Source organism: Schistocerca piceifrons, chromosome 9, assembly GCF_021461385.2.
Source record: "Schistocerca piceifrons isolate TAMUIC-IGC-003096 chromosome 9, iqSchPice1.1, whole genome shotgun sequence".
Lineage (NCBI taxonomy): Eukaryota > Metazoa > Arthropoda > Insecta > Orthoptera > Acrididae > Schistocerca > Schistocerca piceifrons.
The window spans coordinates 31250196-31273415 of NC_060146.1; the positions used below are offsets into that span (position 1 = coordinate 31250196).

Consider the following 23220-nt stretch of genomic DNA (forward strand, 5'->3'; position numbering starts at 1 on the left):
CCAGTGGTCGGCGGAAGGTGCACGTGCCCGTCGACCTGGGACCGGACCGCAGCGACGCACGGATGCACGCCAAGACCGTAGGATCCTACGCAGTGCCGTAGGGGACCGCACCGCCACTTCCCAGCAAATTAGGGACACTGTTGCTCCTGGGGTATCGGCGAGGACCATTCGCAACCGTCTCCATGAAGCTGGGCTACGGTCCCGCACACCGTTAGGCCGTCTTCCGCTCACGCCCCAACATCGTGCAGCCCGCCTCCAGTGGTGTCGCGACAGGCGTGAATGGAGGGACGAATGGAGACGTGTCGTCTTCAGCGATGAGAGTCGCTTCTGCCTTGGTGCCAATGATGGTCGTATGCGTGTTTGGCGCCGTGCAGGTGAGCGCCACAATCAGGACTGCATGCGACCGAGGCACACAGGGCCAACACCCGGCATCATGGTGTGGGGAGCGATCTCCTACACTGGCCGTACACCACTGGTGATCGTCGAGGGGACACTGAATAGTGCACGGTACATCCAAACCGTCATCGAACCCATCGTTCTACCATTCCTAGACCGGCAAGTGAACTTGCTGTTCCAACAGGACAATGCACGTCCGCATGTATCCCGTGCCACCCAACGTGCTCTAGAAGGTGTAAGTCAACTACCCTGGCCAGCAAGATCTCCGGATCTGTCCCCCATTGAGCATGTTTGGGACTGGATGAAGCGTCGTCTCACGCGGTCTGCACGTCCAGCACGAACGCTGGTCCAACTGAGGCGCCAGGTGGAAATGGCATGGCAAGCCGTTCCACAGGACTACATCCAGCATCTCTACGATCGTCTCCATGGGAGAATAGCAGCCTGCATTGCTGCGAAAGGTGGATATACACTGTACTAGTGCCGACATTGTGCATGCTCTGTTGCCTGTGTCTATGTGCCTGTGGTTCTGTCAGTGTGATCATGTGATGTATCTGACCCCAGGAATGTGTCAATAAAGTTTCCCCTTCCTGGGACAATGAATTCACGGTGATCTTATTTCAATTTCCAGGAGTGTAAATCCATAGCAACCGGAATGCAAAACAAAACGCTACGGTCTTATGCACCGACCTTCTCCTCATGTCTCATTCGTGTTTTATCCTGCAGTTCTAGGACAACTGGCCGTTTTAGAGCTATCTCACAGGATGTGAGCTGGTGCGATCGTGGAGGTGGCCGAGGTGAGACCGGCTGAAAGTGAGTCTAATTTTATCTCAGATTGCTTCTCGCTTCTTTTGTAGCATATTCTACATTTGACCGTATTGGTCTAGAGAATTCTCTGCAGTAGTAAATAAATTGTGTGTTACGTTGAGGTGGCCGGCTGCGAGATCTCACCACCACCACTACCAGCACTACCGCAGCTGCTGTCATCTGCACCACTCAGGTCACGTGACTGCCTTATCCGTGTGTGGGGGCACAGCAGAACAAACGTTGCCAGATTGCATTCGACATTATTCGGGCCTCGCACCTGGCGTGGCAGCATTTGTTGGCACGGGATACACAATACCACCACCTCTGCTTGGCATAATCGGTAATACGGACGGCTGTCGTCAGTTTTGTGGCGCGTTACGGCCGGTGGCCGTACTGTGTCTTTGAGGTCTGCGTGACGCCATCTTCAGCGAGACAGCACAAGACTGCGCGTTGCCCGTGCAGGGGGTCGACCTGGCTACCACGTTCTGCGGACGTCTTACCCAACCACAGACTGCCCCGCCACTACTCGGCTGCCACCACTGCCACTCCTGAACTCTGCCGTACACTTCGAGCACCGCGAAATCCTGTGCCCCAATCTGTCTGCCCAACTCAGCTGAGTTAGAGCCGTGTTTGCTCCCACAGTCGAGCAGCTCTGTTCACTAAATTTGACACCGTGTATCTCCCAAATCACCGTGTATTCTCCCAGCTGTGCTACATACGCACGACAGGTAATACTTCGTTATTCGCTGCACTTTGTGGTGCTGCTGTTTTGACGACTATCAGTGCAAGTTGCGGCCGTATTTTTGCTGCGCACGGCGCGCGGTACGTTTACGGTTCGCGACTGCGACAGTCGGCTGGCCGCGTGTTGACTCAGCCGTGGACTCGCCGCGCCAGGCGGGACGAGCTGCGGCTGGGAACGCAGGTCGGCGAGGTCCGCGACTCGCGGCAACCGGTTCCCAGTCCGAGCCAGCGGCCCAGACAGGTAGCGCATCTGTGTGCTCGCGTGTGCCGGCCCCCATTCACAGGGAAACCTCCCGTCCTCAATGGAGCACTCTGGGTCACGCTCATTGCTCTCCACATCGAGCTGTTTCCCTCTAGGCGTGCCCTCCTAATCGGCAGCACGTTACGTGCTTTTGGTAGGAACGCTGCAACTTCTTCTTCATTTTAGACGACAGTAGCTTGTCCAAAAATACGAGGGGCGCTCAGTAAGTAATGCAACACATCACTTTTCTCGGCCAATTTCGGTTGACAAATTTGTCGAGAGACATCGTAGAACACTCCCGCTTCGGCTCCTGTGTTTCACGAACTTCAGGCTGGTGGCGGCGCTATGCGTAGTGTTCAAAACGGCATCTGTAACGGAGACACCATCCGTGTAGAGAGCTGTCGTTACGTTTCTCTCGGTGTAAAATCAGAGCATCGCAGGTATTCGTAGGCGCCTGCAGAATGTCTAGGCGACCTGGCACTGAATAGAAGCACGGTGAGTCGTTGAGAGAATCGGCTGTCATAATAGCAACCCGGTCGCACAAACCTTCCGCGTGCTGGGTGGCGACGCACAGCTGTGACTCCTGCCGTGTCGGAACGTGCGGGCACTCTCATTCGATGTAATCGACGCCTCACAATCGAGCACCTCGCTGCTCGGCTGGACGTCTGTTGGCAGCGCTGATAGCCTCGTCCACCAGTTGGGGTACTCAAAGAGCAACTGACATCACACCGGCCCAGTGGAGGACGCGCTCCACGGTAAGCACTGTGATGGGCAGGTCACTGATGCAGCGAGGCGCTGGCTGCGACGTCGGCCAGTAGCGTGGCGCCGTACTGGCACACGAGCCCTCCTACCAGCAAGCTGACGTCATCGTGAAAAACGGGTTTCTCCAGCCAAAAGACTGGGCAGTAACGTGGTATACTGGAATTCTGAATAAAACCAAGCCCCTTAAAAAAAAAAAAAAAAAAAAAAAAAAAGTTTTGCTACTTATTGAACTCCCACCGTGTAGAACATCATATGAAATTAATTTTAATAATGAACAGCCTCAGTTGCACCGTTTACCTAGAATTTATCTAGGCTGCAGTCGAGATGACCCAACCTTCTTCAGAATAACAGTATCTACCGTTTGTCCATAGTGGACATCGTCAAGCTAAAACTACAAATCCATACATTATCGTCAAACTGTAAAACTTATCTGGCACTGCCTCGGCCCCACATCTCGACCGCGTTGCGGCAGCCACGACAGCTGTACTGAGCGGCAGCCACGAGAGCTGTACTGGAACTCAATAGAAAATCAGAGGCCTTCACACAAACTTAGAACGAAATCTGTAGTAGTTAAAAATAAAGAGGGAATGTTACTGATAGACAGTGATGAGATATGTGCTCGTCCGAAAGAAAAGCTAGAAGAACTGCACTATGGAAAGGACTTCAGGAACGAAAGTAATCTAATTGAAGACATCAGTGAGTGGGAGAGAAAAGTGCATGACCCTCCAATAATAAGACTAGCATTTGAACAGGCTCCCAAAGAAGGAAAAGCAACTACTGCTCATGACATTCCTGCACACTTTTGGTAACAATAATAAGACCAGCTACTCAGTTACTCAGAGTAAAAAAGGCTACTGTAAAAGAGAAATCGTGCCAGAAGACTTATCACAAGGTTGAACGCTTACCGTACCTGAAATAGAGAAGGCTGTTGAGTGCACCAATTACAGAACACTAAGAATATTGTCACATGCCTCCAAAATACTCATTAGTACAGGTGGAAGCGAGGTAAAAGAGAACTTAGGTAAGTATATTCGAGGAGACCAATTTGGATTTAGAGGAGGCAGAGGAAGAACAGAAGCAATTTTGGCCTTGAACCTGCTGTTGCAGAGGAGTGATATCAACAGAGGAACATATCTTACGTTCATCGATTTAGAAAAATCTTTTGACAATGTCAACTGGAAGACTGAGAAAAATGTTTTGACACGTGAACTTGAAGTTACTCTATAAATATCAAAAAATAGGACTTGACTGTAAGGATAGAAGAACGATTAATCAAGTACATCAGAACTAATGCACAAAAATAACCATCTTTAGGGTAGAGGAAGAGGTCAGGATTAGAAAAGAAAGTAGACAAGCATGACCCCCATTCTCACATTTATTTAATGTTCCTTGAGGAAGCTATTCAGTTCATAAAGGAGAAGACGAAGGCAATAAAAGCCAATTTGCTGATAACATCGTGGTGGTTGCAGACTGTGAAAAAGAAATGAATATAATGTTGCAAGTCCTATCAGACAGCCTTAAACTGCGGGAGTAATCTCAACGCGCATGATCATTCTTCCGGCCGACTGCGGGAACATTTTGAAGCTGTAGGAGACAATATAAGATGCTGACGTTATGGATCTGGATCACTCATCGATTTAAAAAAATAAAAATAAAAAAAAACCAGTTGTATTGCAGGGAAATATATGAAGATTTTTTCTACAATTCATAAACTGCGGAACACTACTCTGAAATGTAAAGAACGTACTGAACGAATGTTCAGTCACTGAAACCCGAAGTTCTTGTTGAAGTCGATGTGACGACACTGTGTTGCGAGACACCTCACCAGGTGGGAGAACAGTTTCTCTCAGAGGACGAACAGGTCTGCAGGCTAAATCGAGCAGGAGGAGGAGGAGGAGGAGGAGGAGGAAAAGGAGAAAGCAGACGACGACGACCGCCACCACGACCACTGCCGTATCCGTACAATTACGACTAAACAGAGTGTAAAGATGGCCAAGCTCTCATAAATCTGAAGGCCGATTTGAACACAATAGTCCTTTACTAGGCATGGTCTTAATGGACCCAGCCAGTTATAGGGGGGGGGGGGGGGGGGCTACAGTTTAAAGTGGAGTCCGAACCACGGTGCGACGTAATTTGTCACATTAACAAACACTGCCAGAAGTGACAGAAATAATAAGTGGCAGATAAAAAAATACTAGGACTGATCGACCAAGGCTTTTTGATTTGTGGTCTGGTACTAAAGCACCGAGCCCAGAGTGTAACACCGCACAATATGTAAAGAAAACTACTAATTTTTGAGTTAAGCCCTTCTAGAGCCCACGTTTTAATTTTAGTTCCTTATCTTTAATTTTCTTTCCTTTTCTTCAGGTATTCTTTCATTGCTTCACTAACTTCCTTTTTACCGTCTTCAGACCACTTTGTGTTGGTCACATTTTTACTTCTGCGTACTGGAATCCTTCCAGTTTTAAAACATTTACCCAAAAAATATCTCTTTCCAGGACTTCCTTTCCTATTATGATATTTCATTCCGAGTCTTTCATACTTTCTTGAATCCAGGTCATTGTTAATTTCTTTTCCGTGTTTCTGTTTGTGACTAAGGACGGTGTAAATAATATTACATGACTGTTTACTTCATTTGCATACTAATAATTATAGCTATTACAAGTCGTATGTTTTTGTGTTGGTTAGGGCCTTCCTGTTCATGCGACAAGAGCAATCCATTAATGTTTATTTTCCCCTAGGCAGGAGGTCAGGTGCTAAAGTGAGGAGTCATGGACCCAAAAAAGTTAGTCTGTACTGACAGGCGCCGGCTGGAGTGGCCGTGCGGTTCTAGGCGCTACAGTCTGGCACCGAGCGACCGCTCCGGTCGCAGGTTGGAATCCTGCCTCGCGCATGGATGTGTGTGATGTCCTTAGGTTAGTTAGGTTTAATTAGTTCTAAGTTCTAGGCGACTGATGACCTCAGAAGTTAAGTCGCATAGTGCTCAGAGCCATTAATGTTTGTGATGTGTTTGTGAGAAGACTGATACAGAGAGAAAACAACCGACACACTGAAGTGTATAGATATTGAAGCACCACACTGAAAGTATCTACTCTTACACTCGTTACACACTGTATGTGTCTATGTTATGATAAATTTCGTCATTATTTCTTAAGTTCCAAAATGCTGCGTTTTTCTGACGACCTAATATTTGCCGTGCAAATCTTCTTTCTAACAGACACATCAGAAAAACTTTTGCATCACCTCGGTTACGAGAGTTCAGAACCTGTACAGAAAATTGGAATAGAGATCAACATAAACATTATTCCGACCTTTTTCCTGCTCATGCAAAGCACACATTGCATGTTGTACCACCACACAGCGAGACCTTCAGAGGTGGTGGTCCAGATTGCTGTACACACCGGAACCTCTAATACCCAGTAGCACGTCCTCTTGCATTGATGCATGCCTATATTCGTCTTAGCATACTACCACAAGTTCATCAAGGCACTGTTGATCCAGATTGTCCCACTCCTCAACGGCGATTCGGCGTAGATCCCTCAGAGCGGTTGGTGGGTCACGTCGTCCACAAGCAGTCGTTTTCAATCTATACCAGGCATGTGCGATAGGGCCCATGTCTGGATAACATGCTGGCCTCTCTAGCCTCGCGAATATGCTGCCGATATGGTTGTGCTATCGTACAGACGTTACAGCGCCTTCCATGACCACCAGCGTCGTACGTCGGCCCCACATAATGCCACCCCTAAACAGCAGGGAACCTCCAGCTTGCTGCACTCGCTGGACAGTGTGTCTAAGGCGTTCAGCCTGACTGTGTTGCCTCCAAACGCGTCTCCGCCAATTGTGTGGTTGAAGGCATATGCGACACTCATCGGTGAAGAGAAGGTGATGGCAATCCCGAGCAGGCCGCGGTGGCCGTGCGGTTCTAGGCGCTGCTAACCTTAGGTTAGTTAGGTTTAAGTAGTTCTAAGTTCTAGGGGACTGATGATCTAAGATGTTAAGTCCCATAGTGCTCAGAGCCATTTGAACCATTTGGCAATCCTGAGCGGTCCATTGAATATGTTGTTGGGCCAATTTGTACCGCGCTGCATGGTGTCGCGTTTGCAAAAATGGACCTCGCCATGAACGTCGGGAGTGAAGTTGCGCATCGTGCAGCCTATTGCGCACAGTTTGAGTCGTAACACGACGTCCTGTGGCATCACGAAAAGCATTATTCAACGTGGTGGCGTTGCTGTCAGGGTTCCTCCGAGCCATAATCCGTAGGTAGCGGCCATCCACTGCAGTAGTAGCTCTTTGGCGGTCCGAGCGATGCATGTCATCGACAGTTCCTGTCTCTCTATATCTCCTCCATGTCCGAACATCATCGCTTTGGTTCCCTCCGAGGCGCCTGGACACTTCCCTTGTTGAGAACCCTTCCTGGCACAAAGTAACAATGCGGACGCGATTGAACCACGGTATTGATCATTTAGGCATGGTTAGACTATGGACAACACGAGGCGCGTACCTCCTTCCCGGTGTAATGACTGGAACTGATCGGCTGTCTGACCCCCTCCGTCTAATAGGCGCTGCTCATGCATGGTTGTTTACATCTTTGGGCTGGTTTAGTGACATCTCTGAACAGCCAAAGGGACTGTGTCTGTGACACAATATCCACAGTTAACGTCTATTTTCAGGACTTCTGGGATCGGGGGTGATCCAAGACTTATTTTGATGTGTATATTTGTAATTTATGAAGCTGATGATGTAATACTAGAAATTCGGTAGCATGCAGGCGATGTGGTTTCATTGCTTTCTCGTATTGCTTTAACTTTCTTTACTGAGCGAGGTATCGCATTACGGAAAACGACGGCTCCAATCCACGTCCAGCTACTGCTACACACCCTGCAGACCGCGCGCCGTTTCCACGCTCTGCCTGATTCCCCTACTGTTTGTGCCCGGTTCCTCCAGGTGTTTTCAGCCCCCAGGGCTGCCGGCTCCTTTCCCCTCAAGAGATTTCCTCACCGTCTCTCTTCTGACTGGATTTTTTGCTCTTCGTCTTCTGTAGCTCTGTCGGTCGTTGCTAGAACTGTTGATATTTTTAAAAATGCCGGGAATCCGATACATCGACATTAAAAAATATCACTATCGGACTTCGACTTATACAAAGGCTGTGTCGATATATCACTATAATGTCGTCGACAAATATTATCGACGTACCGGCCTATAAAAATATCGGCTGCACATTGGAAATGCACTGCCGATTGTAGAGCAGTACATTTAAGTATTGATTTACTATTAGGTATTCTGTTCGTCAACGAGCTAACAGTCTGATTATCTCTCTTAGTACATGAATTGAAAGGAAGAAGATGCACCTTCACGCTTGGCGATAACTACTATGCCGACCATAGTAAAATGTGTCCGATGAGTCCATCGTTCGGTTTCGTCACATATCGGATTTTCCGGAGCACTTCATGTCGACTTAACTGTTATTTTTTTTCCAAGGCCAGCGACCTAGCAGTTTGTTAGTAGTGCCGAGTGCCGATTACGTCAACATCTCCCCTCGCACGTCTCCGCCCAAAGACCAATGTCGTCATTTAGATTTTTGTATATCATTTTCAGCAACTATTTTTGAAGAATGCCGATGTGAAGAAATAGCACACTAGCTGCATAAATTTTTTTTTACGCAACTGGTGTGCTATTTCTTCACATCGGAAATGTTGATGTTGCTATTCCGTTCACACTGCCAATCCCCCAGAGCAATCTGACTTCTTCTTCGTGCCACCTACATTTGTTTCACACAGTCAAAGAGAAAGACTGGACGAGACGAAAACTCAAAAAGTAGTAAGATTTCTTCATACAGTGAAAGTAAAGTTATGCTCTACTATAATTTCAAAAGAACAATTTCAGATATTTACTGAAAATTGCAAAAAAAAAAAAAAATTTAATGAAAAATCATCAGTGCTCGATCTTGGTATTTCGATATCGATATATCGGTAAAAAAATTAACGGCGTCATATATAGGTATTTTCTGGAAAAATATAGATACATCGATACTTCATAAGCAGCCATAGTTGCTGCGTCGAGAGGTTCATTTCTCACTTCTTCCTCCTTCTCCTTCTCCTTTATCTAAGATCGGTCCACATATCTCCCTCCTCACTCTTCTTTGAAATATTAACAGTTTTTACTTTTGTCGTTTAGTCATGCTCCAGGTTTCTCAACTATACAAGACTGCTGGGAATATCACTCTGTTATAGATTCTCATCTAGTATTCGCTGATATTGATTCAGAGCTGAGCGTTTCCCAAAGGGAATTTCCCAGCCTCGACGCAGTCCGAGTTTGTGCCCCGTCTGTAATGAGCTACATCTCAACGGGATATTAAGTCGCACTGTTCCTTCCATAAGTTTTTTAGATAAGCCCTTTTCGCTGTAAGTATTCCTAGTTGTACTATACGTCTCTTCCATGTTGTCTATTCTTTCGTGTAAAACAGAGTTTTCTAATTGTTTTTTCGAATTGTGTCCCACGAATATTTGGATTTTCTTTACCTTTTCCATCTGCCCAATATGTTTCACGAAAACTTTTCCAGCACTTTTTATATTTATTATAAATTTTGTTTTCCCCGCGGTGATTCTTGAACCTTTCATGTTGGCTGTCTCTTCCAGAAGAGTGAGTTGCTCTACTGCATCTGTCAAGCTTTCAGAAAATTTGACGAAATCGTCGGTAAATGCTAGACTGTTTACTGCAGCACCTTCGCCTTCAGAGCAGGAGGGGCGATATTTTGGATTCCTCCACTGATCCACTGGAAATTCTTGCAGTTTTCTCCCTGACACAATTGAAAGAAGTGAAGATCCCATACACCTGTGTTTATTTTCAAAGATCGAAATTTTTCCCCCATACATGTTACTTCAGAGTTTGTCGGATTAGGTTTGCCAACAGTTTCAACTCTAAATGTACAGATTACTTTATGTATGGTCTCCGTATCAGCATGAAAACTTCATTCACTGTATCAGGATGTATGTTTTCCATTTCCCACTAGGTATTTGTGTGAGTGTGTGTGTGTGTGTGTGTGTGTGTGTGTGTGTGTGTGTGTGTGAGAGAGAGAGAGAGAGAGAGAGAGAGAGAGAGAGAGATCAGCATGGATCCGCCTCACGACGAGACCCCCTCCTCTGCCAGCCTTCTACTCTCAGAGCAGCACTTGCGACGTACCTCCTCTGTTACATGCAGAATATATGCCGACCACCGTCTTCTTCTGCGGTGTTTACCCCCTAACACGTGTCCTGCCAGCTTGTCCCTTCCTTGTGACAGTGTTTTTTTCCTCGTGTTCCTTTCTTCGCCGATTCTGCGGAGAACTATGTGATTCCTTACCGTATCATTTCACGTAATTTTCGACATCTTTCTGGAGCACCACATCTCAATCGCTTCGATACTCTTCTGTTCCGGTTTTCCCACTCTCCGTGATTCGCTACCATGCATTGCTGTGCTCCAAACGTATATTCTCTGAAATTTATTCCTACAATTAAGGTCTATATTTGAGACCGGTATCCTTCTCTGGACTAGAAAATCCGTATTTGCCAGTGCCATCCTCCCTTTTATGTCCTGTTTGCTCAGTCCGTTATGGGCTATTTTGCTTTCCGCTGCAGAGTTTTTTAACTTCACGTACTTCGTGATCAACAAATCTGATGTTAAGTATCTCGCTGTCCTCATTTCTGATACTTCGAATTGCTTCTGTATTTCTTCCATTTACTCTTAAACAAACCATATTCTGTATTCATTAGAAAATTTTAAAATTGAGGGTGAATCCTTCGAAGAAAACCAGTGAATGATGCCTTCAAGGCCATTGGTCCCTATTTGTTCTGTTTCGGTATGTATGGCTAGATTATTTACAATGCTGATGTCATCTGCAAAAAGGACTATCGTTTAAAATTGTTTTTATCTTTTCTGTTTTGTCATCAGCCTTCTGACTGGTCTGATGCGACTCGCCACGAAATCCTCTCCTGTTCCAACCTTTTCACCCCAAGCAGCACTTGCAACGTACGTCTTTAATCATTTGCCGGATGTGTCCTCTCCGACGTTTTTTTATGCGGTCCCAGTCACGCTGCTGCCCTTCCCTTCCCTTGCAGTTTGGGTGGCGGCACGGCCCTCGAGACGCCGCACTGGCCGAGCCCTTATCCGGCTGCCACCCTACCTACCTACCCACCCACCCCCTGTACGAGGCAGTATATTTAGTCCGGACCGGTCCGGCACAAAGCGCCCCCGGAGATGCTCACAGGGACGGCCGATACCGTGGCCCGGCAGCAGGTAGGAGCGGGTTGCGTGGGAGGATGCGCTCGGCACGCACGCCTACGCAGGCGCTACACCCTGCCTTGTAAGTTGTGCTCGAATCCCTGGTCACACTGAAAAGTCTGCACGTACACTCTCCCTGCCCCGGAAAACTGGGTCCCTTAGCTGTGTGAAAATCTGACAGATTCCTACAGAAAAAAAAAAACAGCAGCCAGATACTGTTAATCACAAAGGGTGAAAACTGTTTAAACGTACAAACTCTCGCAGATTACACGGGACATAAAAATAAATATTTTTCTCTTTTGTCGCGTTTTCATGTGAACATTTTTTGAAACTAATAGAATAACTCTTCACTGGATGAAAATTAATTAAATTAACACACTCTGGAAGGTTGCATGGGCCACCGAAAACACGTTATTTAAATCGGCAGAAAAAAATTTTTTAATTCCTTATTATCGAGAGAGAACAACATTAACACAACACAACTAAGGTTGTTGGGATATGTTATGTCTAACACGGACTGCAGGAGTGTCCTTACTTTCTCCTGCTGCTGCTGTTATCCGTGCAGCTAGATCCCCTCCTAATTCAGCAGCTGTAGTGTAAACAAAGTTGGATACCTCTCCTCACGCCAAAAAAATCCAGAGAAGGCGAACAACACCTCTGCCAATCCACTTTTCTAAAAACTGTCGGTTCAAGAATCGACGCACAGGACGACTGAAATGAGCCGGCGCCCCGCCGTGCGGTCTCTTGTTGCGAGTGCCACGTTATCCCACAATTCTGGCAGTGCTCTGGCGAGGGAATTATCGAAATGACTACCATTTAGTGTCCCGGGTATGGTATGAGATTTCGACTATAAGGCGTACCCAGCAGCAGATATAGACTCTGGTCACAATTTAGTAGTGATGAAGAGTAGATTGAAGTTTGAGGTAAGTCAGGAAGAACCAATATACAAAGAGGTGGAATACGGAAGTACAAGGAATGACGAGATATGTTTGAAGTTCTCTATCGCTATACATACAGCAATAACAAATAGTTAAGTAGGCAGTACAGTTGGAGAGTAATGGACATCTCTATAAAAAAAAGCCACTCGCAGAAGTTGAAAAGAAAAACCTAGGTATAAAGAAGGTAACTGAGTAAGAGAAGAAATACTTCATCTCTCGGATGAAAGAAGGCTTGTGCAAGACTGTTCAGGGAAATTCAGGAGTACCTAAATACGTTGCCGAGGAATGAAATAAGTAGGAAGTCCAGGGAAGCTAAGGCGAAATGGCTGCATGGAAGATATGAAGAAATCGAAAAAGATTTGACTGTCGAAGGACTGACTCACAATATAGGAAAGCCGAAACAACCTTTGGTGAAATAAAAGCAAAATTTGTAACATTAAGAGCGCAACGGCAATTCCACTGTTAAATGCAGAGGAGAGAGCGAAATGACTCAAATGGCTCTGAGCACTATGGGACTTAACATCCTAGTCCCCTTGAACTTTTTTTTGGTCATCAGTCTACTGACTGGTTTGATGCGGCCCGCCACGAATTCCTTTCCTGTGCTAACCTCTTCATCTCAGAGTAGCACTTGCAACCTACGTCCTCAATTATTTGCTTGACTTATTCCAATCTCTGTCTTCCTCTACAGTTTTTGCCCTCTACAGCTCCCTCTAGTACCATGGAAGTCATTCCCTCATGTCTTAGCAGATGTCCTATCATCCTGTCCCTTCTCCTTATCAGTGTTTTCCACATATTCCTTTCCTCTCCGATTCTGCATAGAACCTCCTCTTCCTTACCTTATCAGTCCACCTAATTTTCAACATTCGTCTAAAGCACCACATCTCAAATGCTTCGATTATCTTCTGTTCCGGTTTTCCCACAGTCCATGCTTCACTACCATACAATGCTCTACTCCAGACTTACATCCCAGAAATTTCTTCCTCAAATTAAGGCCAGTATTTGATATTAGTAGACTTCTCTTGGCCAGAAATGCCTTTTTTGCCATAGCGAGTCTGCTTTTGATGTCCTCCTTGCTCCGTCCGTCATTGGTTATTTTGGTGCCTAGGTAGCAGAATTCCTAAACTTCATTGACTTCGTGACCATCGATCCTAATGTTAAGTTTCTCGCTGTTCTCATTTCTACTACTTCTCATTACCTTCGTCTTTCTCCGATTTACTCTCAAACCATACTGTGTGCTCATTAGACTGTTCATTCCGTTCAGCAGATCATTTAATTCTTCTTCACTTTCACTCAGGATAGCAATGTCATCAGCGAATCGTATCATTGATATCCTTTCACCTTGTATTTTAATTCCACTCCTGAACCTTTCTTTTATTTCCATCATTGCTTCCTCGATGTACAGACCCTTCTTAATACGAGCACTTCGTTCTTGATCGTCCACTCTTATTATTCCCTCTTGGTTGTTGTACATATTGTATATGACCCTTCTCTCCCTATAGCTTACCCCTACTTTTTTCAAAATCTCGAACAGCTTGCACCATTTTATATTGTCGAACGCTTTTTCCAGGTCGACAAATCCTATGAAAGTGTCTTGATTTTTCTTTAGCCTTGCTTGCATTATTTGCCGTAACGTCAGAATAGCCTCTCTCGTCCCTTTACTTTTCCTAAAGCCAAACTGATCGTCACCTAGCGCATTCTCAATTTTCTTGTCCATTCTTCTGTATATTATTCTTTTAAGCAGCTTCGATGCATGAGCTGTTAAGTTGATTGTGCGATAATTCTCGCACTTGTCAGCTCTTGCCGTCTTCGGAATTGTGTGGATGATGCTTTTCCGAAAGTCAGATGGTATATCGCCAGACTCATATATTCTACACACCAACGTGAATCGTCGTTTTGTTGCCAGTTCCCCCAATGATTTTAGAAATTCTGATGGAATGTTATCCATCCCTTCTGCCTTATTTGACCGTAAGTCCTCCAAAGCTCTTTTAAATTCCGATTCTAATACTGGATCCCCTATCTCTTCTAAATCGACTCCTGTTTCTTCTTCTATCACATCAGACAAATCTTCACCCTCATAGAGGCTTCCAATGTATTCTTTCCACCTATCTGCTCTCTCCTCTGCATTTAACAGTGGAATTCCCGTTGCACTCTTAATGTTACCACCGTTGCTTTTAATGTCACCAAAGGTTGTTTTGACTTTCCTGTATGCTGAGTCTGTCCTTCCGACAATCATATCTTTTTCGATGTCTTCACATTTTTCCTGCAGCCATTTCGTCTTAGCTTCCCTGCACTTCCTATTTATTTCATTCCTCAGCGACTTGTATTTCTGTATTCCTGATTTTCCCGGAACATGTTTGTACTTCCTCCTTTCATCAATCAACTGAAGTATTTCTTCTGTTACCCATGGTTTCTTCGCAGCTACCTTCTTTGTGCCTATGTTTTCCTTCCCAACTTCTGTGATGGCCCTTTTTAGAGATGTCCATTCCTCTTCAACTGTAATGCCTACTGCGCTATTCCTTATTGCTGTATCTATAGCGTTAGAGAACTTCAAACGTATCTCGTCATTCCTTAGTACTTCCGTATCCCACTTCTTTGCGTATTGACTCTTCCTGACTAATGTCTTGAACTTCAGCCTACTCTTCATCACTACTATATGGTGATCTGAGTCTATATCTGCTCCTGGGTACGCCTTACAATCCAGTATCTGATTTCGGAATCTCTCTCTGACCATGATGTAATCTAATTGAAATCTTCCCGTATCTCCCGGCGTTTTCCAAGTATACCTCCTCCTCTTGTGATTCTTGAACAGGGTATTCGCTATTCCTAGCTGAAACTTGTTGCAGAACTCAATTAGTCTTCCTCCTCTTTCATTCCTTGTCCCAAGCCCATATTCTCCTGTAACCTTTTCTTCTACTCCTTCCCCTACAACTGCATTCCAGTAGCCCATGACTATTAGATTTTCGTCCCCCTTTACATACTGCATTACCCTTTCAATATCCTCATACACTTTCTCTATCTGCTCATCTTCAGCTTGCGACGTCGGCATGTATACCTGAACTACTCATCTTCAGCTTGCGACGTCGGCATGTATACCTGAACTATCGTTGTTGGTGTTGGTCTGCTGTCGATTCTGATTAGAACAACCCGGTCACTGAACTGTTCACAGTAACACACCCTCTGCCCTACCTTCCTATTCATAACGAATCCTACACCTGTTATACCATTTTCTGCTGCTGTTGGTATTACCCGATACTCATCTGACCAGAAATCCTTGTCTTCCTTCCACTTCACTTCACTGACCCCTACTATATCGAGATTGAGCCTTTGCATTTCCCTTTTCAGATTTTCTAGTTTCCCTACCACGTTCAAGCTTCTGACATTCACGCCCCGACTCGTAGAACGTTATCCTTTCGTTGATTATTCAATCTTTTTCTCATGGTAACCTCCCCCTTGGCAGTCCCCTCCCGGAGATCCGAATGAGGGACTATTCCGGAATCTTTTGCCAATGGAGAGATCATCATGACACTTCTTCAATTACAGGCCACACATGTCCTGTGGATACACGTTACGTGTCTTTAATGCAGTGGTTTCCATTGCCTTCTGCATCCTCATTTCGTTTATCATTGGTGATTCTTCCGCCTTTAGGGGCAATTTCCCACCCCTAGGACAAGAGAGTGCCCTGAACCTCTATCCGCTCCTCCGCCGTTGGCAGAATGAGGCTGACTTCTTATGCCGGGAGTCTTCGGCCTCCAATGCTGATTATTTATCAAAATTTAGGCAGTGGCGGGGATCGAACCCGGTACCGAAGACGTTTTGATTATGAATCAAAGACGCTACCCCTAGACCACGGGTGCACCTAGAACCTAGAACTACTTAAACCGAACTAACCTAAGGACATCACACACATTCATGCCCGAGACAGGATTCGAACCCGCGACCGTAGCAGCAGCGCGGTTCCTGACTGAAGCGACTAGAACCGCTCGGCCACAGCGGCGGGCGACGAGAGAGCGGATAGATGGAAAGAGTACATTGCAGGTCTCTATGAGGGGGCAGAGTTGCCTGATGTGACAGAAGAAGAAGAAGAAAAAGGAGTCGGTTTAGCAGAGATAGGGGATCCAGTATTAGAATCAGAATTTAAAAGAGTTTTGAGGGCTTAAGATCAAGTAAGGCAGAAGGAATAGATATTATTCCATCAGAATTACTAAAACCGTTCGGAGAAGTGGCAACAAAACGACTATTCACGTTGGTGTGTAGAATATATGTCTGGCGATATACCATCTGATTTACAGAAAAATATCATCCACACAATTCCGAAGACTGCAAGAGCTGACAAGTGCGAGCATTATCACACAATCAGATTACCATTTCATGCATCCAAGTTGCTGACAAGAATGGAAAAGAAAATTGAGGATGTACTAGATGACGATCTGTTTGGCTTTAGAAAAGGTAAAGGCACCCGAGAGGCATTTCTGACGTTGCAGTTGATAATGGAAGCAAGACTAAAGAAAAACCAAGACACGTTCATAGGATTTGTCGACTTGTAAAAAAGTTCGACAACGTAAAATGGTCCAAGATGAGAAAAGTAGTGGTAAACTACAGGGAGAGATGTATAATATACAATATGTACAAGAGCCAAGAGGGAATAATAAGAGTGGACGACCACGAATGAAGTGCTCGGATTAAAAATGGTATAAGACAGGGACGTAGTCCTTCGCCCCTATTGTTCAATCCGTGCATCGAAGAAGCAACGATGGAAATAAAAGAAAGGTTCAGGAGTGGAATTAAAAGTCAAGGTGAAAGTATGTCAGTGATACGATTCGCTGATTACATTGCTATCCTGAGTGGAAGTGAAGAAGAATTACATTATCTGCTGAATGGAATGAACAATCTAATGAGTACAGAATATGGACTGAGAGTAAATCGAAGAGAGACGAAAGTAATGAGAAGCAGCAGAAATGAGAACAGCGAGAAACTTAAGGATTGATGGTCACGAAGTAGATGAAGTTAAGGAATTCTGCTATGTAGGCAGCAAAATAACCAATTGGTTCAAATGGCTCTGAGCACTATGGGACTTAACTTCTGAAGTCATCAGTCCCCTAGGACTTAGAACTACTTAAACCTAACTAACCTAAGGACATCAGACACATCCGTACCCGAGGCAGAATTCGATCCTGCGATCGTAGAGGTCCCGCGATCCCAGACTGTAGCGCCTAGAACCGCTCGGCCACTCTGGCCGGCCCAGGTGTATCGCTCCATTAGTGAACAAGTACTGTGTTTGGTCAAGACGTACAGCTGAATGTGACTATGAGACACCTACTGTAACTGACGAGTGAAGTATGCTCTCTATCGGTGGAACAGGTACCGTTAGAACAGCAGATCTGTCATTATAACTGAAGAGCGAATACGCGCTCTACCGGATTAAATAATGCTCACAGAAAATTATGACGTTAGAGAAAAATACTTGTTTTGATGTCCCGTGCAGCCTCCCAGAGTCTGCCGATTTAAATAATGTTCACCCCGTAAAATGACATGCTATAAACTTGAAGAGGCGCCTGAAAATGAACGTGTCAGTTCGAAACCAGTGATTCTGCTCAAGTAATAGTGCTTGGTTGCTGTTTTTACTTTCTCTGAGTGTCCTCTTGAATGAAGATGTTGAGGATCTCTTGCAGCTATCCGCCTCTAACTGAATTGCGAAACGTACTGTAGTTTTTACTAGTTTATTTATCACTATTTTCGTTTTTTTTTCAGCTCCGTCTACGGAAAGTATAAAAACAAACAGTAGATCTAATATCTATTCACGGCGCTTGCATTTTCCTCTTACTTACCCAAATAGGTACTGACTTCAGAAAGTGAAACAATTCACCGCACATTAAGACCAGTGCGCTAAAAGGGTGGTACATTGTTATAAGTGAGTACATTTTCCTGGACTGCTGCGGACACAGTTCTGCTGCAGACACGGATAACAGGCGCATCACTGTGTGCTAGTGAAACGGAGCGCCAACTGGAGATGTACCGCAAAGTTGAAGTATGCGGAACAGCACGAGTCTTGTGGAAAAAACCGCCGAACTGCACACAGGGCATGTCGCGTCGAGCCGTAGTGAAGTGAACGAGGGCGATTTCTACTGTTAAGGATGGCAGACCGTTCCCGCCATTGTTCACAGCGACTTGGTGATTAAATTGAAGAATAATGTCATGTATCTGCATGCGTAGCAGGATTCAATTAAAGATACTTGGCCTGCCACAATTACGTATAACTTACTTTTTCAAGTCCCCTCGTGTTAACACAGTTATGAAAAAAAATCCGAATGTTTAGAACAACTATTAGAACCTCTGTATGTCATAACGTTAAGTATGCACCTTACTTAGTGGTAGGGAGGGGGAGGGGAGGAAGACAAAATCGGCCGAAATCGAGAAAGGAAAATAAAATAAATTTCATAGCATAAATAGTGTCTGTTATTCAATCTGTACATTGTGCAAGCAGTAAAGGAATCCATAGAAAAATTTGGACTAGGAATTAAAGTTCAGTGAGAAGAAATAAAATCTTTGAGATTTGCTGATGACAGTGTAATTATGTCAGGGAGAGCAAAGGAGTTGGAAGAGCAGTTGAATGGAATTAACAGTGTCTTGAAAGGAGGTATAATGCTAACACCAAAAAAAACAAGAAAAGGATAATGCGATGTAGTCGAATGAAATCAGATGATGCCGACGGAATTAGATTAGGAAACGAGACACTTAAAGTAGCAGATGAGAGTTGCTATCTGGGCAGCAAAATAACTGATGAGGCCCAAAGTAGGGAGGATATAAAATTCAGACTGACAATGGGAAGACAAGCGTTTCTGAAAAAGAGAAATTTGTTAACATCGAGTATAGGTTGAAGTTTCAAGAAATCGTTTATGAAAGTATTTTTATGGAGTTTAGCCATGTGTGGAAGTGAAATAAGGTGCTGAACAGCTTAAACAAGAAGAGAAGAGAAGAGAAGTTTCTGAAATGTGCTACAGAAGAATCCTGAAGATTAGATGGATGGATCACGTAACTAATGACGAGGGACTGAATACAACTGGGGAGAAGAGAAACCTGGGGCACGACTTGATTAGATGAAGGGATCGATGGATAGAACACATTTCGAGACATCAAGGGATGACCTATTTAGTATTGAAGGGAAGTGTGCGGGGGTAGAAATCGTAGAGGGAGACCAAGAGATGAATACAGCAAGCAGGTTCAGGAGGATGTAAGCTGCAGTGGTTACTGGGAGAAGTCTCTTGCACAGGACAGAGAAGTGTGGAGGCCTGCATGACAGCAGTCTTCGGACAGAAGATCGCAGCAACGACAAATAGTATCTGATTGTTGCGGATCTTTTATCAGTGATATGCTATCAAGTCACAACGTTCCTTGGTCTCTTATCGAAACAAACGTGTAAATACTAAGTTTTGTAACTCATCAGCAGCTGAAAAATGTTCTAAATTTCATAAAAAATCAAAGAAATAAGTGTCTTACTGAAAACCATCGTAAAAAAACCTGTGCTTTATTTGGCCGCATGTGACTTCAGAAACAATAGATGAAACTGAAAACATATCTTAGTAAAATGTAAGTAAAATCTTCGTTTATGAAAGGCACAAGAACTAAACGTGTATAATCCAAAGAGATCAAATGTCGTATGTAACTAACCTGGGGCACTTCTTCATGAAACCAATCTTTTTATTTGACAATATACAGAGGGGTCCAAAAAATGTATCCACTGTTTAAAAGTCCATAACTTGCAAACTAATTGACGGAGTTGTCTCATTTTTGGCGAAAGTGTAGCTTAAAGATATCACTGTAGGGGTTCGAAATGGTCACCATTAACATCCACACACAAACGAAGCCGCCGAACTGCAGCACGAACCACTGACTGCAACGTGTTCAGTTGGATATTTGCGCATGAATGTACGATGGATTCTCGAAGTTCATCCAATGTGCGTGGCTTTTGTAGATAAACGACGTCCTTTAGTGTTCCCCACAGGTAAAAGTCCATAGGAGTTAGGTCTGGGGAACGTGGTGGGTACTCCACTCTACGGCCTATCCATCTTCCTGGTAGATTTTCGTCGAGATACGCCCTAACACGATTTTGGTAGTGGGCTGGGGCACCATCTTGTTGAAAGTAAACTCTTCCGTCTCCATACAAGTCTCGGATGGCAGGTAAAATAGACGTCTGAAGCTTCTGAAGGTACACCTCACCGGTAACTGTGCCGTCAAAGAAGAATGGCCCAATCAAGCCCCAGTTGGACAACCCACACCACGCATTTACTCCTGGCAAATTCACGGCTTTGTCTACATGGACGTTCGGATTTTCGGCGGCCCAGTAGATGCAATTGTGGCGATTTACTGTACCATTGAGTTTGAACTGTGCCTCATCAGACCACACAATCATCTCTGTAAACTCGTCATCGTTGCGCACCGTGTTAGTAAACCACTCGCAGTACTCCATTCTACGATCTGGGTCGTCTTCGTTCATTGGGTGTAGCAATCGTGGGATGTAGCACTTCCTCTTTGCTCCAGTTTCACGGGCACACTGTCTCACAGACTTCTGTGGTGAGCGAGTGAATTGTTGTAACACACGACGGGAGTTAGCTGGACTTGTTACTGTTACAGGTCGTCCAGATAGTTGTTTGTGTACATCTTTAACACAGCCTTCGGCTTCAAATTTGTCTCGAAGGCGACGAATCGTTAAACGTGTCTGAGGCTCTGTTTGATACTCGTTTCACCATTGCCGTTGAATGTCATTAATGTTTTCATATTTAAAATACCACTCCAAAACTGACTTCCTTTCATCGAATGTAAGCCTTGCGCCAGCCATGTTTAACTAGGTGCAACTAAAAACAAAACACTGACTATCTGGCGACTGTCATCTGACAAAACAAAACAACGCAATACAACGCTTGTGTGCCGATTACCGGAACTACAAACTATTACACTACCAAAGATGAGACAACTCCGTCAATTAGTTAGCCAGTTATGGAATTTTAAACTGTGGATACATTTTTCTGGACCCCTTTGTAGAACACAGTATAGCAGCACACGAAACAGGGAAGTTGACCTTCTGAAAGCAGATTTAAGAAATATCGAAGTCTAATTTTGCAATAACCTATTAGAAAGTTATGAACAACATCAAAAATGCCCCAATGAGTGGGCCGGCCGGAGTGGCCGAGCGGTTAAAGGCACTGCAGTCTGGAACCGCACGACCGCTACGGTCGCAGGTTCGAATCCTGCCTCGGGCATGGATGTATGTGATGTCCTTAGGTTAGTTAGGTTTAAGTAGTTCTAAGTTCTAGGGGACTTATGACCACAGCAGTTGAGTCCCATAGTGCTCAGAGCCATTTGAACCATTTTGAACCCCAATGAGTGGATCTCCATAATGAATTTTGAGATCAAATCGAGAGATCAGACATTTAAGGCTTTCCCTACGCATCGCCTGCATACATTTCTCGAGCTTTCCTCCACGATTCTCGAAGTCGTGCGACAGCTCCAGGCCGTTACGGAAGTTGCTGCAGCGAATACCGCCCGTCGCGCCCTGCAACAGTGAGCTTCGTAAACCGAATGAAGTTGTCGAACAGCTGTCTGGAAGAAGTACTGTGTGACTTAAATACTGTTGTTAAGTGTAAAATGGTTCAAATGGCTCTGAGAACTATGGGACTTAACATCTGAGGTCATCAGTCCCCTAGAACGTAGAACTACTTAACCCTAACTAACCTAAGGACATCACACACAACCCACACCAGGTGTACGATGACCAAGTGAGGGCGCGCGGTAGAACGGACTTTGACTACACACAGACAGGCAGTAAATTTTATCTACACGTGAAGCAACCATGAACATACTTGAATTAAACGTGAACAGAAGCACCCTTGTAAGCGCAGAACTGCCGCGGGTTGCACTGGACTTGCAGACGGACATTCTCTGCCTGCAGGAACCCTACGCAACGACCCAGGGTAAACTAACAAACCTGCCCTGGGACGGTGCCGCAATATCTGACAGAATTGCGAGGCTGCCCTAGTCGTTTTAAACAGAAAGATAAACATTATGAAGATCTCTCAGCTGTGCAATAGTCATCCGGCCACAGCAGAGGTAACTAAAGTTGGAGATACATGGGTGGTCGCGTCACTGTACGCACAGTATAGCGATGATATAGAACCATATATAGAGATGATTAAGGACATAGCTCTGTACTCTAGTCATAAGAATCTAGTTATATGTGCGGACATTAACACCAGATCCACACTATGGCACTAGGACGAACAGATCACAGGGGGCGCCATACAGGAGAGACAGCTACATATAATAAATGGAGACGGACCTACACCTACCAACAGAGGAGCAGACGGATCCAGTAATAAAATCGACATTACCCTAATGAACGATAAAGCACTAGGACCGTTGTTCGCAGCTCGTGGTCGTGCGGTAGCGTTCTCGCTTCCCGCGCCCGGGTTCGATTCCCGGCGGGGTCAGGGATTTTCTCTGCCTCGTGATGACTGGGTGTTGTGTGATGTCCTTACGTTAGTTAGGTTTACGTAGTTCTAAGTTCTAGGGGACTCATGACCATAGAAGTCCCAAAGTGCTCAGAGCCATTTTTTGAACTAGGACCGTTACAAAGATGGACCACACATGACTCTTTGACTACAAGTGATCATAACGTAATTGAAATCAAACTCACAGCAAACAATAAACCAACAAAATACAACACAACACATTTCAATTTCAAAAAGGCAAATTGGAATGGACTACAACAAATGGTTCAACATGAAAATACACAGAACATACAGGGAAGCGTGGACTACAGGGCACATAAACTGACAGAAATAATACAAAAAGCCCAAGAATCAGCCGTGCCTAAGATCACAACCAGCAAAGAACGGGAAACTCCATGGTCAGACGACCTAACCAGACTAAAAAGGGACATGACAAGAAAGCGAAGACTGTATCAGGGGACTTGGATAGAAAGAGACAAACCAATAAGACTGGCTGCATATAGGGAAGCTAAATACCTTTTTAAAAAGACCTTGTTACAAACCGGACAAAAACAGAATGAGATTTTCACTCTGCAGCGGA

General features: G+C 44.9%; 1 long non-coding RNA gene across 1 annotated transcript in view; it reads left to right on the forward strand.

Annotated features, from left to right (window-relative positions):
• The window catches only part of LOC124717366, a 560152-nt gene that overhangs the window by 354236 nt on the left and 182696 nt on the right, over positions 1-23220 (forward strand). The gene's annotated exons all lie outside the window — the stretch shown is intronic.